This window comes from Python bivittatus, unplaced genomic scaffold (genome assembly GCF_059951505.1).
Source record: "Python bivittatus isolate LINGU-HERP-01145 unplaced genomic scaffold, Pbiv_v1 ctg000200_np1212, whole genome shotgun sequence".
NCBI lineage: Eukaryota > Metazoa > Chordata > Lepidosauria > Squamata > Pythonidae > Python > Python bivittatus.
The window spans coordinates 10,907,667-10,921,700 of NW_028277040.1; the positions used below are offsets into that span (position 1 = coordinate 10,907,667).

At 41.4% G+C, this 14,034-nt stretch overlaps 1 long non-coding RNA gene across 3 annotated transcripts in view; it reads left to right on the top strand.

Annotated features, from left to right (window-relative positions):
* The first annotated feature begins 7,256 nt into the window (after positions 1-7,256).
* Positions 7,257-14,034, top strand: part of LOC148216536 (uncharacterized) — a 43,091-nt gene continuing 36,313 nt past the window's right edge. For 2 of the 3 annotated variants that reach the window (XR_015795189.1, XR_015795190.1), the window contains exons 1-2: positions 7,257-7,339; positions 11,774-12,062. This is a non-coding gene — a long non-coding RNA (uncharacterized LOC148216536). The remainder of the gene's footprint in view (positions 7,340-11,773; positions 12,063-14,034) is intronic. The other variant, XR_015795191.1, reaches the window with a different exon arrangement.

The following is a 14,034-nucleotide window of genomic DNA, read 5'->3' on the forward strand; positions in this document are numbered from 1 at the left end:
TATAAGATCTTCTTACTTTCCAAGGCATTGTAAATGGTTCCCTAACTGCTAAAAATTATTCTAATCGGAGGGCAGATCTGTGGGTAACTGAAATCCAGTACTTCTGCTTCCTTTCCTCAACATAATGTTTTACAAATTTTCCCCATGATGCTACTTTTTCAAATACCTAAAACCTCTGCCAAAACAGGTTATGTCTGGAGACTCATTGAATCTTAGAAATGGAAAAGAACAGGTTCAGATTTATCCACTCTGCCTTGGAGGAATTAAAATATGGTCTGAGTCATTCTACTTCATCTTGAGATCCAGAGTTGGTAGAATCCAATATGTAGCCTTTTCACCTCTCTAATCACTCTTTAGATGGTCCTGTAGCCATTTTTATTTTCATCCCTTTTCACTTACTTTACTGGTGGTCCCTCAGGGCTCTGTAATAGCCCAACAACATTATTTCTATATATATTATCCCTTGTAGCCTTATCCATTATCATTATGGATTTCAGAATTTACTCTGTACTGGTGAGACCTAACTCTGCATCTCTACCTAAGACCTATCTTTTTCTTCACAATATCAACTAGCCTCTGATATTTCTTCTTGATACTTCACCATGACCTACAACTCAGTATGTACAAGAATGAGCCTCTTTTTGTTAAAACACTGATTTCTTGTTCACTCTCTTCATCCATTGTCATCACCAGGCACCAAGCTGTGGTTTTATTTTTAGCTCCCCCCTTCTTTCTCCTTAAATTCAGTTAATTACCAAATCTTAAGGCCCCAAAGGGGGTACCCATGGATGTTTTAAGCTGTCCAGCAGACTTTCTGCTTCATCTGATTTTTTTTACATTCAAAAGTATTTTTATTTTAAGTAAACAGGAAGTTTGGATGCTGGAAAGAAAGGTGCCTGCCTCCAGCATTATCAGTATTCCAAGAATAACAAATGATCCCCCCATTTAAATATATAGGTAGTGTTTCAGGTTCAACGCTGTTGTGCAGATCATCTGTGGGCATGCAGGTGGCTCTGTAGTCCCAGTCTAGATGTGCAGAATCTAGCACAAGGGGGGCACTGGAAGTCCATTGTTGTAAAAACTGTGGGTATTATTCTGTTATGCCACTCATGGTTTTCTATCAATTTTGGCAGTTCCTGTCATTAAAGCCAGTGGAGGCATCATAACACAGGGCTCCTTAGTGGGTTCTGTCAGCAGCCACAACTTCTAGTTCCCTTGGCTGGATGTCACAGTGGTGTAGGGTTTCCTTCACAGCATCTTGCGTGGACAACCTTGAAGTTTCTTCTCACTCTCCAGTACATCAAAGAGCAACTGGTAAGGTGTACAGTGGTTGTCCATTCTGATGACGTGTCCCACCCACTGCATCTGGTCTCTGATAATCAGGGACTTAATGCTGGTGGAGTCCATGTGATCCAAGACCTTCAGGTTGGAGACACGGTCTTGCCAATGAATGCCAAAGATAGAGCAGAGAGCATGTATGTGAAATTTCTCTAGTTATTTGATGTGTCGTCAGTACAGAGTCCAGGACTTACATCCATATAGGAGAGAAGGGATAACCACAGCTCTGTAGACTTTCAGCTTTGTGGTGATACAGGCATTGTGTTTTTTGAGCACTCTATTACCCAGCCGCCACACAGCTTGTCTGGCCTTGCTGATCCTGGAGTCAGTTTCTTTGCCCAAAGACCCATCGCTCAAGATGATGCTTCCCAAGCATTTGAAGCTGTTTACCTTTGTCAGCTGGGTGTCATCAACAGTGATTTTTGGTTCTATGCAGTTGGCATTTGGCATGGCTGGTAAAGTACTTCAGTCTTGTTCAGGATGATAGTCAGGCCAAAGACCTTAGCAGCATCTAAGAATTTGTTCAGCATCAGTGTCTTTGTGTGCCAAGAGTGCACAGTCATCAGCAAAGAGGTTTCCTTGAATGACTGTATGGAGGTACTTCATCCCAGCATTCAAGTGGCAGAGGTCAAAGAGAGAGCCATCCAATCAGTACCTGATGTATACTCCCTTCTTCAGACCCTGGACAGCATGTGACAACATGCAAGCAAAAAATAGTTTGAACAGGACTGGGGCTAGCACACAACCCTGCTTCACCCCATTGGAAATGGCAAATGCAGCTGACATATCACCATTGTAAGGGACCTGTCCTGTCATTCCACCATGGAGTAGCTGAATTAACTTCACAAATTTCCTCAGGCATCCATAATGTCTCAGAATGATTCAGAGAACCTCCCTGTTTACAATGTCAAATGGCTTTGACAGGTCAATGAAGACAGAGTAGAGAGGCTTGTTCTGCTTGATGCACTTCTGGACTTGCCTCACGGCAAATATCATGTCTGCTATACTCCCTTCTGGCCAAAAGCCACACTGTGCCTCTTGGAGATTCCTTTCTGAGACAGTGACAAGTCTGTTCAGGAGAATAAGGGCAAAGATCTTGCCTGCAACGAACAGCAGTGAGATACCCCTGTAGTTTCTGCAGTCTGATTTGCTTCTCTTATTTTTATAGAGAGCTATGATGAGGGCATCACGGAAGTCATCAGGCATCTCCTCTGTGAACCATATGTCTTCTAAGATATCTTGGAATGCCTGTAAGGCATTTGGGTCTAGTGCTGTGATGGAATGGTGTTATGAAGCCCATGCTCAGGGAGATAAGCGTGTTCTTAGCCCCCAACAGGAGCGTGGGAAGTTCAAGAAGATGAGGCTGGCACCTCCCTAAGGAATTCACGGTGTTGTGGCTGGCTGGCTTGGGAACATGGGTTCAGGTTGGTGAGATTCTGTCTTGAGGTGGAAGCTAATAAACGCAACAGAACTGTATTTGCATTGTCTAGTGGAGTCCTTTGGGCTGAACCTGACAAGTGGTTTGTAAATCTCAGCAGGAATGCCATCCTGCCCTGTTGCTTTATTTGAGTTCATCTGTGAGATTGCTTTCTTGATTTCATCAGTAGAGGGAGGCAGGTCTAGGGTATCCAAGACTGACAGCTGAGGAATCTGCTATAAGATATCTGAATCAACCGTGGATAGCCTATTGAGTAGGTTGGAAAAGTGTTCAACCCAGCGGTTTTTCAGTCCTTCCTGATCTTTGATCAGGCTCGAGCCATCAGGTGACAGCAAGGGGGAGCATTCTGATTTAGAAGGACCATAAACTGACTTTATGGTGCTGAAGAACTCTCTGGTGGCATGCATGTCTGCATAGCGTTCCACCGCTCAGCCTTTCTCTGCTGCCATTCGTTCTGCATTTCTTGCAGTTCCACCTGTACTTTGGACTGGATGTGTTTAAACTTGCCTTTCTTTGAGACAGATGATGGATCGTTCTGCCAGTCTGCATAGGCCTTGTTCTTGGCCTGGAGGGCTGCTGAAATGGTCTCATGGTTTTCATCAAACTTTCAGTCTCAGTACAGTTGTTGCAGTCTGCATGATGACATTCTTAAGCTGTGCCTACTTTTCAAAACAGGTTCCTACAAGTGGTAAATTGCCAGAGAGATTTTCATTAAGTACAGTCTGCTGATGTTGAATGACATTCTGACAGTTCTTGGTTGCTTATGATGTAAAGGGGGTATGTGCAGGTTGAGGACTGACTGGACCAGCTTGTGATCTATCCAGCACTCAGCAACTTGCATGGTCTGGATGATGGTGATGTTTTTAAGGTTGCACTGATGTACTATGACATAGTCAAGTAGGTGCCAGTGTTTGGACCAGGGATGTATCCCAGTTGTTTTGTACTTGTTTGCACATCTGAACATCATGTTAGTGATGTATAGGTTGTATTTGGCACACTTGCTCAGAAGCAGCAGGCCATTACTGTTGACTTTTCCCACCCCATGCCTCCCAAGGACTCTGTCCCAGTTGTCGCTGTCTGTCCCCACCCGAGCATTGAAGTTGCACAGAATGATGAGTTTGTCCCTGGTGGGGGTTCTTGAAATAATCTGGTCCAGGTCCTTATAGAAAGCTTCCTTGTCTTTGTCTGGACTTGTGAGAGTTGATGCGTAGATGCTGACAATAGTGATGTACCAGGACTTGCTGAGAAGAAAGTGGAACTGTATAATACATTCATTTATTCTAGTGAGTAGAGTAGAGATGTTCTTCAGCAGAGCAGTTTTGATTGCCAAACCTACTCTGTGAGTCCTATTGTCAGTCTGTGGTTTCCCTTTCCAAAAGAACATATATCCACTCACTGCTTCCTGTAATGAACCCTCATCTGTAAGCCTGATCTCACTGAGTGCAGTGATATCAAAGCTATAACTGTGAAGTTCGGCTGCTATGAGTGCTGTTCGTCTTTCAGGTCTTGACACCCTTTCTCTATCCTGCAAGGTGTGGACATCCCAGGCTCCAAAAACGAGTTTTCTTTGATTTGTTTTTCTTGATACTCGACTGCTTAGGAGATGATCTGCCAGCCAGGGTTAGCTAGCCAGATGTTGTGGGGCAGGCAATGTTTAGGGTACCTTTTCTAACCCCCTCCCTCATGTGAGGGTGGGCAGTGCTATCCTAGAAAGGACTGCCCAGTTGCTGTGGATGCTGCCAGACTTCTCTGCTGCCCTGGGTACTGAGATGAACAACCACGGGTCCAAGGGCTGGCCACGTGCAGGTTTGTGACTCCAACTTCCGGTGGTGATCTCAACCCATTGTTTCACCCCTCGTCCATCGCCAGGTGAATTGTAGGTGCATTGTAGATGAAGATGAATTGTACAACAGAAACCTGTGTGTGATGGAGTTTTAAGTGGAGCAGCTGTTGCACAGGGGCAGTCCCACTCTCTTGGCAGAAGAGGCCTTAAATTCAGTGGCATGGAGAACCATTATGACCGGAGTCCTCTCCTACTGCAGTGGATGACCAGGACATCTAAGTGTCTTGTTGTACTCTTAGCACTCCACAGCACCTGCTGGGTCTGCCTTTTGGACCATTGGACCATTGATCAGTCTCCTCTGCAAAATCTACCAAGGCCAGACTTCACATACTGTGATAGATAAATCTCCTATCTCACCAAGGGTCGAAGACCCATTGGCTGCCCCACCTGGTTTGCCTTGTCTGCTGAGACAGTTTATCAGGGTATGGCCACTGCGCGTGTTACAGGTACTTGGAGCCACAGATGAGAGCTGAGTGCCAGGTGGGGACCAAAAGTGAATGAGCAACCCTAAAAAAGCACCGCAGGCCCCTCCACCAGAGGTGCTACACCTCCTGGGCACCCCATACATCCCTCCCCACTATTTACCTCACAACGTAATCACTGGGCTTTGTGATTGTGTTATATCTTTGCACCAGTATGGTTTTACAGTTCAGCAAGGAAATATTGTTTCAGTCTAATGAATGTTGTTTCAGAAATGGCAACAAGATCTTCAAAGGACAGTCTGTGCTCCCATTACAAGCAATTCTTGCCTTTCCCTACCTCTCAGGTTCCCATCAGGGGATTGGACTGGAATGTTGGTTTATTGTCTTACACATGGGAAACTGTGGAGGATTTTTAATACATTTGATCATTCATTCATTCATTTTTAACAATTAAAGTCCACTCATATGGCTTTATTTTCCATGCTCATAATATCTCAATACCTTAATAGCCTGAACAGCCCAGGTCACTAAGGCACGGGCTAAGAAGGATTGGGAGATGAGAAAGTTGGCCATTGGAGAGTCTCCAAACTGAACTGAAGGAGTGGAAGAAATAAGACTGAGCAGGGGTATCTTCCCACGGAGGAACTTTATCTAGATTAACAGCAATCTAGTTCTGCTTGTAGAAAGCTAGCAAATATAAGGCTTCGAAAGAGAACATTCTGAAAGAAGAAGATTGTGATACAGCCAGCTATGGCTGTAATGGATCCAAAGCTCATCATTACTCAGTGAGATTCTCGGATTCAACATCTCAGTAAATTCTCTCATTGCTTTTAACTGGAAAACTGAAGTATTCGCTACTTTGAAAAGACCAGAGATGCCCCTTGGACATATACTTCTTCTGCTAGGGCTAGCAGATTTTGAAATGAAAAGAGAGGTCCATCACTTTTCTTGTATCTGGCCCCATTTCAGATTGTGCTATAAAATGGAATATATAATTAGGAACTTCAGTTACAAAACATACAGAATCAGTATATCTCAAACATTTGCTCTTTTGATAACATATATAATAATATTCCAGCCTTGGAAAATGAAGTCAAATGTGAATTTAAATATAATGTATTGTGCACATAACATGAATAACTTTCCTGTACTATTCTCAAGGAGCTGTCAAAGTAAATTCCTCTGCTTATTAAAAAATACATAAAGTCATTAATATCTGCAAGTGATTTTGCTTGACCTATTATCGGTATGTATGTATGTATGTAGCTAGGTGTGTCTCAAGAAACAGGCTCATTTGATCTGTTTTCAAATGAGTCCTGATGGACTACTCTAACAATCTGGCTGCAAAGCAAAAGAATATGAACCTCTGAAGAAATATGTGTTTCCTTCCACGTAACTGGGACGTTTCCAGTAGAGGTTGTTTATTTTGACCATGAACAAAATGTTTAATATACAGGTTTCAATCTTTTATTTTCTCAGTTTACACTTTGGGGACAAATTCAGCTTTCCTAAACCAAAACAGAATTATGGTAACAAGGAGGATGGAGATCTGCCCTGGTCTCTTGGAGGAAATCATGCTTGTTGCTTAATTTTGAAGGCCATTTCTGTGTGCTTAAATGACCAGACCAGATGGAGCTCCTGCTAAGAGGCAGCCTTTCTGTTGCTATGCTCAGTCATGCTGCATGGCTGAGGCTCACGGGCACAGTTTTCAGCCACCAAGAATAGCCTACATTCCTGGCAGTAAAGGCAGTACCAGCAGCCACTGCCAGGAAGAATTCCTGAGGAGCTGATCAGATGCTATTCCTGCTACAAGTTCCAGGGGGTCAAGATCAAATATAAATGGAATGGACAGAACTTGGCTGTAATGCAGAAAATGCTTTCTCTCCCCTGCGCCTGATGTGCCATATAAACCACCCCAGGTCCGTAGTTTCATGCTGGAATGAACTGCCTGACTTTCCATATTTAAACAAGAGCTTTCCTCCTGTTAGTGGCCTTACATTTTCCCCTCACGTTGCAGTTACTTGCAGGAAGTCTCATTCCCCCATCAGTGGCTGTGTAAGAGAGTAGGATCCTGCTCAGCTCATTTCTGAGCCAAAGCTGTATTCAGCCTCAAGTCATCTAGGTAGTCTTTGGGTGATGACAGCAGTTGGGACCGGGATTGTCATTGCTAAGCGATGCAGTTGTAAAGTGTGACACCACATGACTGCATCGTTTAGCACTGACAAATCCTGCAGTCATGGTTGCCGTCAAAACCCCAAGACACGTGGGTCATTAAGTGGGAGATGGTGGGAATCCCAGGTAAGGAGCATGGAAGCACAGGAAGGTTGGGGGATGGATGGCATGGCACGGTGTGAGCACAGGAAGGCTAGAGGGATTTACCAGAGTGACTTGTGACCTTCCCTGCCAGCTTCCTTATTAACTTTACTTGTGGGAAGCTGGCAGGGAAAGTTGAAAATGGTGATCCCATGACCATGGGACGCTGCAACCGTCGTAAGTGTGAGCTGGTTGCCAAGCACCTGAATCATGGTCACATGACCACAGGGGCGCTGTAATGGCCAGAACTGTTGTAACTTCAAATGGTTGCTGAATGAGTGGTCTGTAAGCTAGGACTACCTATATAACTAAAGAAGGCAATGCTGTGTTGTAAAAGTTTTCTGAGTTGGATTTTGGAGATATAAACATTTCATTACCATACTAGATAAAGTGGTGAAGTTCTCCTCCTCCTCCTCCTCCTCACCATTATCATAATTAAAGAAGGCAATGCTAGGATTGTTTTTCCTCAATGTTATTAGAAGAAACCTGCCCTTTATTGGACAGTTTTTGGTGTACCACTGTATCTCAGTTTATCAGAAGAGGAGAAATTCTATTAAATACAAGATGGAAATATCAACTCCATCCCTAACATTAATTTGTGGGATGGCATAGCAGATAGTGAAAAAGGAAGGTGAAATGCCAGTTCTCTTTTGGTGGGCCTACTGTGAATGAATTTGAATTTTTCCCTGTTAAATGATACGCAGTAGTCTGCCCCCAAAAAACAGAAGTAAAAAAAGAATTGAATGACACTGTTGCTGTAAGGGGGATCAAATAAGTGGAACTCTAGGGAAGAATTTGACAGAGATCATTTCATAAGCATTTCATAACATCATTTCTCCTAAGCACAGAGAAATGTGTGTGTGTGTGTGTGTGTGTCGGTATGTGTATAATTATTAACTGGGTGCAATTCATTATTTGATTTTGTATAGCAAATACACACACACACACAGAGTCAAATAATGAATTGCACCCAGTTAATAATTACATTGTACAATAATTACTGAATCCAGGAAACTGGAATGTACATAATGATTAAAAAGAAATTTTAACCCTAGTTGCTAAGTTTGGTTTTGCTATTCTTTGGGGAGGATTGAAAGAGTTTTGTTTAATGTTTACCAGCTACCCTCCACAAAAGTGGAACACACCTGCCTTGTATAAAAATAGTTATTGTACTTAAGACTTGGTATAGAGATTCTGGAATCGTTGGTGCAATCTGCTTCAGATGTCTGCTAGAGTTGTTGAGTCTGGCTTAATTTTTTGTTAATGTGACTATGTTGCAAAATAAAGGGAAAACAATCATCTGATTTGAAATACTCAGCTTAGAAATATGAAGGCTTAATGCAATCTGAATACTAAATTGACTAGATATATTCACGGTTATTAGTCCCACTGAGGGTCTAACATATGCTAACATATACAATCAAACATTGTAACAGAGGCATATTGTATAGTTAAGAGTATACGTTCAGCATAGCAGCTATGGGTCAGAGAGGACGTTATTTTAAATGTATGGCTGCTGCTAAAAATACCAATTGAAAACATACGATCCTGCTTACTATCGTTTGATATAACATACCAATATCCCAGTATGAAAATGTTTTGCATTTCCCCTCCCACCTCCATTCCATAAAACTGGCTGCAGCTAGTAGGTGAGAAGGAAAGGAGACTTTGAATACGTGTTAAGTCAATGCAGTGGCTTGGATCTTCACTTCTAGGCAAAAGCTCCTCTTCTGGAATGGGGGATTCTCACCTCCTGCTTCTTCTTGCATTCCCACATACCCTCCTGTCAGCCCCATTAGATAGACCAGACCCAGAATCAACTCCATAGGAAGGCTAATACTACTTTTAATTGAGAGTGGCTATAATAACAGAATCTCGCAAGTCTGATTGTGCCGTGCCACCTCTGATATCCATGTGAATTAGGGAGGTGTTTGAGCCACTTGCACACACCTTCTGCTTGTTTTGAACTTAAGACATGATTTTTTCCTCATTGCTTTGGCAATGTATCTGGCCTGTCTCTGTCAAGGTCATCTTCATTACTCTTTACATCTCTTCCAAAATCTTTAGAATGTTCAAGTACCATCTGGAATGATATTGACTGGAGAGCTGTAGAAGGTAGCAAAGGTTGGATGAGGGCAACTCCCTTTCTTTTTCAATCTGAGCCAGCCAGTAGGTTGTTTCAGGAATGGGGAGAGGAGAAAGACAATGGAGACAAGCATATCTGGCTTATCATAGCCCTACCTATCAACCATCATTGTTTCCAGTTTAAAATCAGGGAGACTTCAGGTAATGCACAGTTCAGTTCCACTAATTTAGCATGCATTCAAGGTTTACAACAATTGCCCCTAAGGTACCAGCAAGGAAACAGCTCCAGAAAGAATTGGTTTTCATTGCCAACAAAAAGCAGACTTTAGTCAATCACTGCTAGCAATGTTGGTGTTGAGTTAGCCTTGTTTACTCAGGCCTGGACTCGGGCTTACAGCCAACCCACTTGTCGGCCAGTTGCAAATCGAGCAGCTTGGCATCAGGTTTGCACCTCAGGAAGTTTATTCTACCTAATTTAGCAGCTGATCTTTTAATGTGCCACATTTTTACAATAAAACCCAAGCCGAGAGTTCCAGCCGAGAGGGGCTTGCATTTCATTTCCAAATCCCTGCTGGGCAATCTTAGTATCTTGTTCCTTTTTTGATTAACAGGGGGTAGATAGCTCTTGGGAATACCTGAACCTAAAATGAACTGAAAAATGTATTAACATCTTTTCCACTTGCCAAGCTATAGAGGAGGAATTCACACCAATCCCATCTTTCTCAACAGCTGTTGCTACAAGGTGATGTTGCAAAGGCATCTCAAAATAGAATAAGGCATATACTTGCTCTGCATGGTTCTCAGGGTGTTTTGGTGATCTCCAGCTGGAATCTAATTGTGTTTTAAATGGAACGTTAGAAGGATAGAAATGTTTTTGCTAGCATCCTCTTTTTCGTTGTTTTTTAATGGAGCGTGCTTAAATTAAATAATAAAACATGATGTACGGAATCTGGATCTCATGCAAGGAAATCCTTATGTTAATTTGTCAATCCAATTTTGGTCGAAGTTAGATCCTAATTGAAATCATATGGATTAAATAAGTAATGACTAACTGGTCCCATGCAATTAAATTTAATTGGTTTAGAACCTCAAAAAAGTTTTTCAATAAGAGATTAAAGAGGAGTGAATTCAGTTGTCCTTGGGACTTGGGGATTTTTTCTTTCAAACTAGAGGAGACCTTGCTAATGTTGACTTCATTAGCAGAAGTCCTAGACCTGTACTAAATAATGAGTGTGCTGGTGTCCATTCACATTCCAAGGCTGTCACCAAACTTCTAGAAATCACTGCCCAATCAATCTAGTAATTTTAACAGAGAACTGTTAAAATGCCTTTTAGGGAATTTTCTTTTCTTTTCGCTTAATTAGCGTAGACCATAGAAGCAGGTCAAAAATGTAAACAACAACAACAACAACAACAATAATATATAATTATTATTATAATTATATAAAATATAATAATAATTATTATTATAATGCCCCCAAAAAGGGAAGGCTGTGGATTTTATCATTTTATACATAGAACCCGCTTCAGCCTAACTTAATATAATCTGTACCATTGATTTTAATAGGCAAATAAGGCCATTTTGCACATTACATAGAGGCACACCTAGGTTTGCCACTGGGTGACAGCCTATCATTGCTTATTGTCAGGCATATTTGTTTGATGTATATGGATACATACTTCTGACTGTATATTTAAGCTTTGCATTTTGAAGTATACTTTTTTACATACTTAAAATTATAATGTGATCTTTAAGCAAGTGATTTGCTGTCTTCACTGATAAGCCATAAAGAAGTTATAACAGGCTGGTTTATATATATATTAGCCTGGTTTGAATGTAATATTAAGCTATAATAGGTGGGATCATCCTTCATGTTAAACCACAAATAAACTGCATTATGACATAGCATAGTGTGTGAACTCAGTCATACTTGGCTCCAGCTATAATACATCTGCCCTGAGAATTATGACTGTAGCTATTTACTTACTTATTTATTTACTTACTATTGATATTTCTATGCCAGTCCACTCCAGGTGGCTCTGAGTGATGTTAAACAAACTGGAGGGTGTATATCTTTTGGTAGCATCTCATCAAGATCTCATACAGGAACTTTTCCAAACCCTGCATTTGGAAATTATTTTAAATGAATTTTAAATGCAAAAATAGATATTATTTAAATGCAAAATAGATATTCTTTCATTGGGTGCAACTCCTGATCATGAATAAATGACTATTATTATTATTATTATTATTATTATTATTATTATTATTATTATTATATTTCTATCCCAACTTTTTTCTTTCTTTCTTTTTTTATATTTGGTCAACTCAAGGCAGCAAACACACCTAATACTCCTGCCTCCTATTTTTCCAACAACAATAACCTGTGAGGTGGGCTGGGCTGAGAGAGAGAGACTGGCCCAAAGTCACCCAGCTGGCTTTCATACCCGAGGGAGGCCTAGAACTTACAGTCTCCTGGTTTCTAGGTCAGCACTTCACCACTACACCGAACTGGCTCACCTGGTCTCCTGGTACTTTACATTCCACAAACTTCTTTCTGGGCTTCTTGAATACTAGCATGGAGAGAGGAAAACAGCAGAACATGGTGACTCCATGTTGCAAGTAAGTTGAACTGGAGAGCACTCAGTTCCCTTTTTCAACCGCAGCCAGTCCTAGAACATAATATCTCATTTGGCCCTTTGTTAGCACAGTCATTGAATGATGACTCATCCCATCCAACTTTGTTATTCTATGATATGACCGATGAAGGTAAAGATGTAGAAGATAAGGAAGAACCATTCATATCCATTCTAAGACCTTGTGTGTGTGTGTGTATGTGTGCGTCTGTGTGTCATTGCTTCAAGTCATTGTTGACTCCTGGCAACTGCCTGAAGTAGTCCCTGCAGTTTTCTCGGCAAGATTTTGGAAGTGGCTTGCCATTGCTTGCTTCCTAGGGCTGAGAGGGTGTGACTGGCCCAGGGTCACCCAGCTGGCTTCGTGCCTCAGGTGGGACTAGAACTCATGGTCTCCTGGTTTCTAGCCCAGTGCCTTAACCACTATACCAAACTGGCTCTCTCTTGGGCATATTAGTGCCTTTTAATGCCCCATTGTACTTCATATTTCACAGGGATAGCCAATCATGGATGTCTGTGGGCCTGGCAAGGGGAGTCAAATAACAAAATGTCTGTCATGCTCTTGAAACAAAAATGTTCCTTTTGCATTTGCAGATACAAGTACATAAATGGTGCAGCTTACATTGTGATATCAAGATCCACCTTTCATCATTTTGACAAAATCTCGGCTTGCTGCTGACATACCTCTATCCAAGATAGTTATGTTAAGTGCAAAACTGATTTAGGTTTGTTTGGCAGCCACCCATGATTTTCCTCATAGCAGTGTTATTTTGTCAGCTTGAGGATGTATGTTGACATCAACAGAAGGAGAAAGACAGAAATGAGAAAGGATGTTTCTTTTCCCTAAAAGCTTTTTACTCTTTCTCAAACCTCATTACAACAGGCAGATCTTTTCACTGCTCATAAGGTTGTTGAAACTGAAGATGCTAGCCTCTAGGTGGAACAGCTTTATACTTAGCTAATAGACTAATGGAGTGTTTTCTTGTTTGGCATTCATAGAACTTGGTAGACAATCGCACAGCTATCTAAAGTTAGAGTTAGCTCTGCAAATGCAAAGGCTTATCTGAAAGTTTTGTAGCACTGAGGCAAAGTAGGCTGGCTTTATTCCTGAGCATCCTTTCTTCCCCAGTGATGTTATGCTCAGAGAAGGAAGCCTAGATAACAGTATTCCAAAATATTAGACTATTAAATATAAATATAAAATCTCTTTGCTTTTGATTTCTGATGGTTTCAGTTTGCTGAGTTGTCTTCTATATGCGATGGGTTAGTCCATTAAGCATATTACAATGAGCATTTGATTCTTAGTCTTCCAGCTTGTCATAAAGAGGGCATCTTAGAAGACTGTGTGCCATAGATTCTCCTCTTTCTCCACATGGGCAGACTTTCAGAATAAGGGATCTTGTGGTATTTGCCCTCTGTTACTGCCGAAGGAAACAAATTAGTGTGTGCCCTAGAGAAAGCCCATCTGTATTTGTAGAAGATTAAATTATATAGGTATTTAACAGAAGCTTGGGATGGTGGGGTGGTGGTGGTTCTTTTAACAGGCAATTTGGGGATTTTGACAGATCTTTCTGGATTTTTATATCAGCTATCTTTGATTTAACTATATTCACAGCAACCTCAGAGTCCATATGATTTAGGATTTTGAGTAAGAGTTCATATAAATTATTTTTTTTTTTCCTCACAGGTTAATTGCCAAATGTCTTTGTACTTGTCCAGTAGTAGTAGTAGTAGTAGTAAATCACTGGGGTTTAATAAGACAGGTTAGCAGTACTCTGGACCAGGCTCACAGCTTGATGCTTGACATTCCTGTTTCTGGCCTCAGGGTTGTATTGGCCATGCATTTTAGGGCATCTATAACGGCCCCAAGGAAATTTGACTGGACTGTCCATAGATTGCAAAATCAGAGGGTGGACCTGAATCCCATACATCAATTATACTGTTGCTTTGTCTTGAAAAAG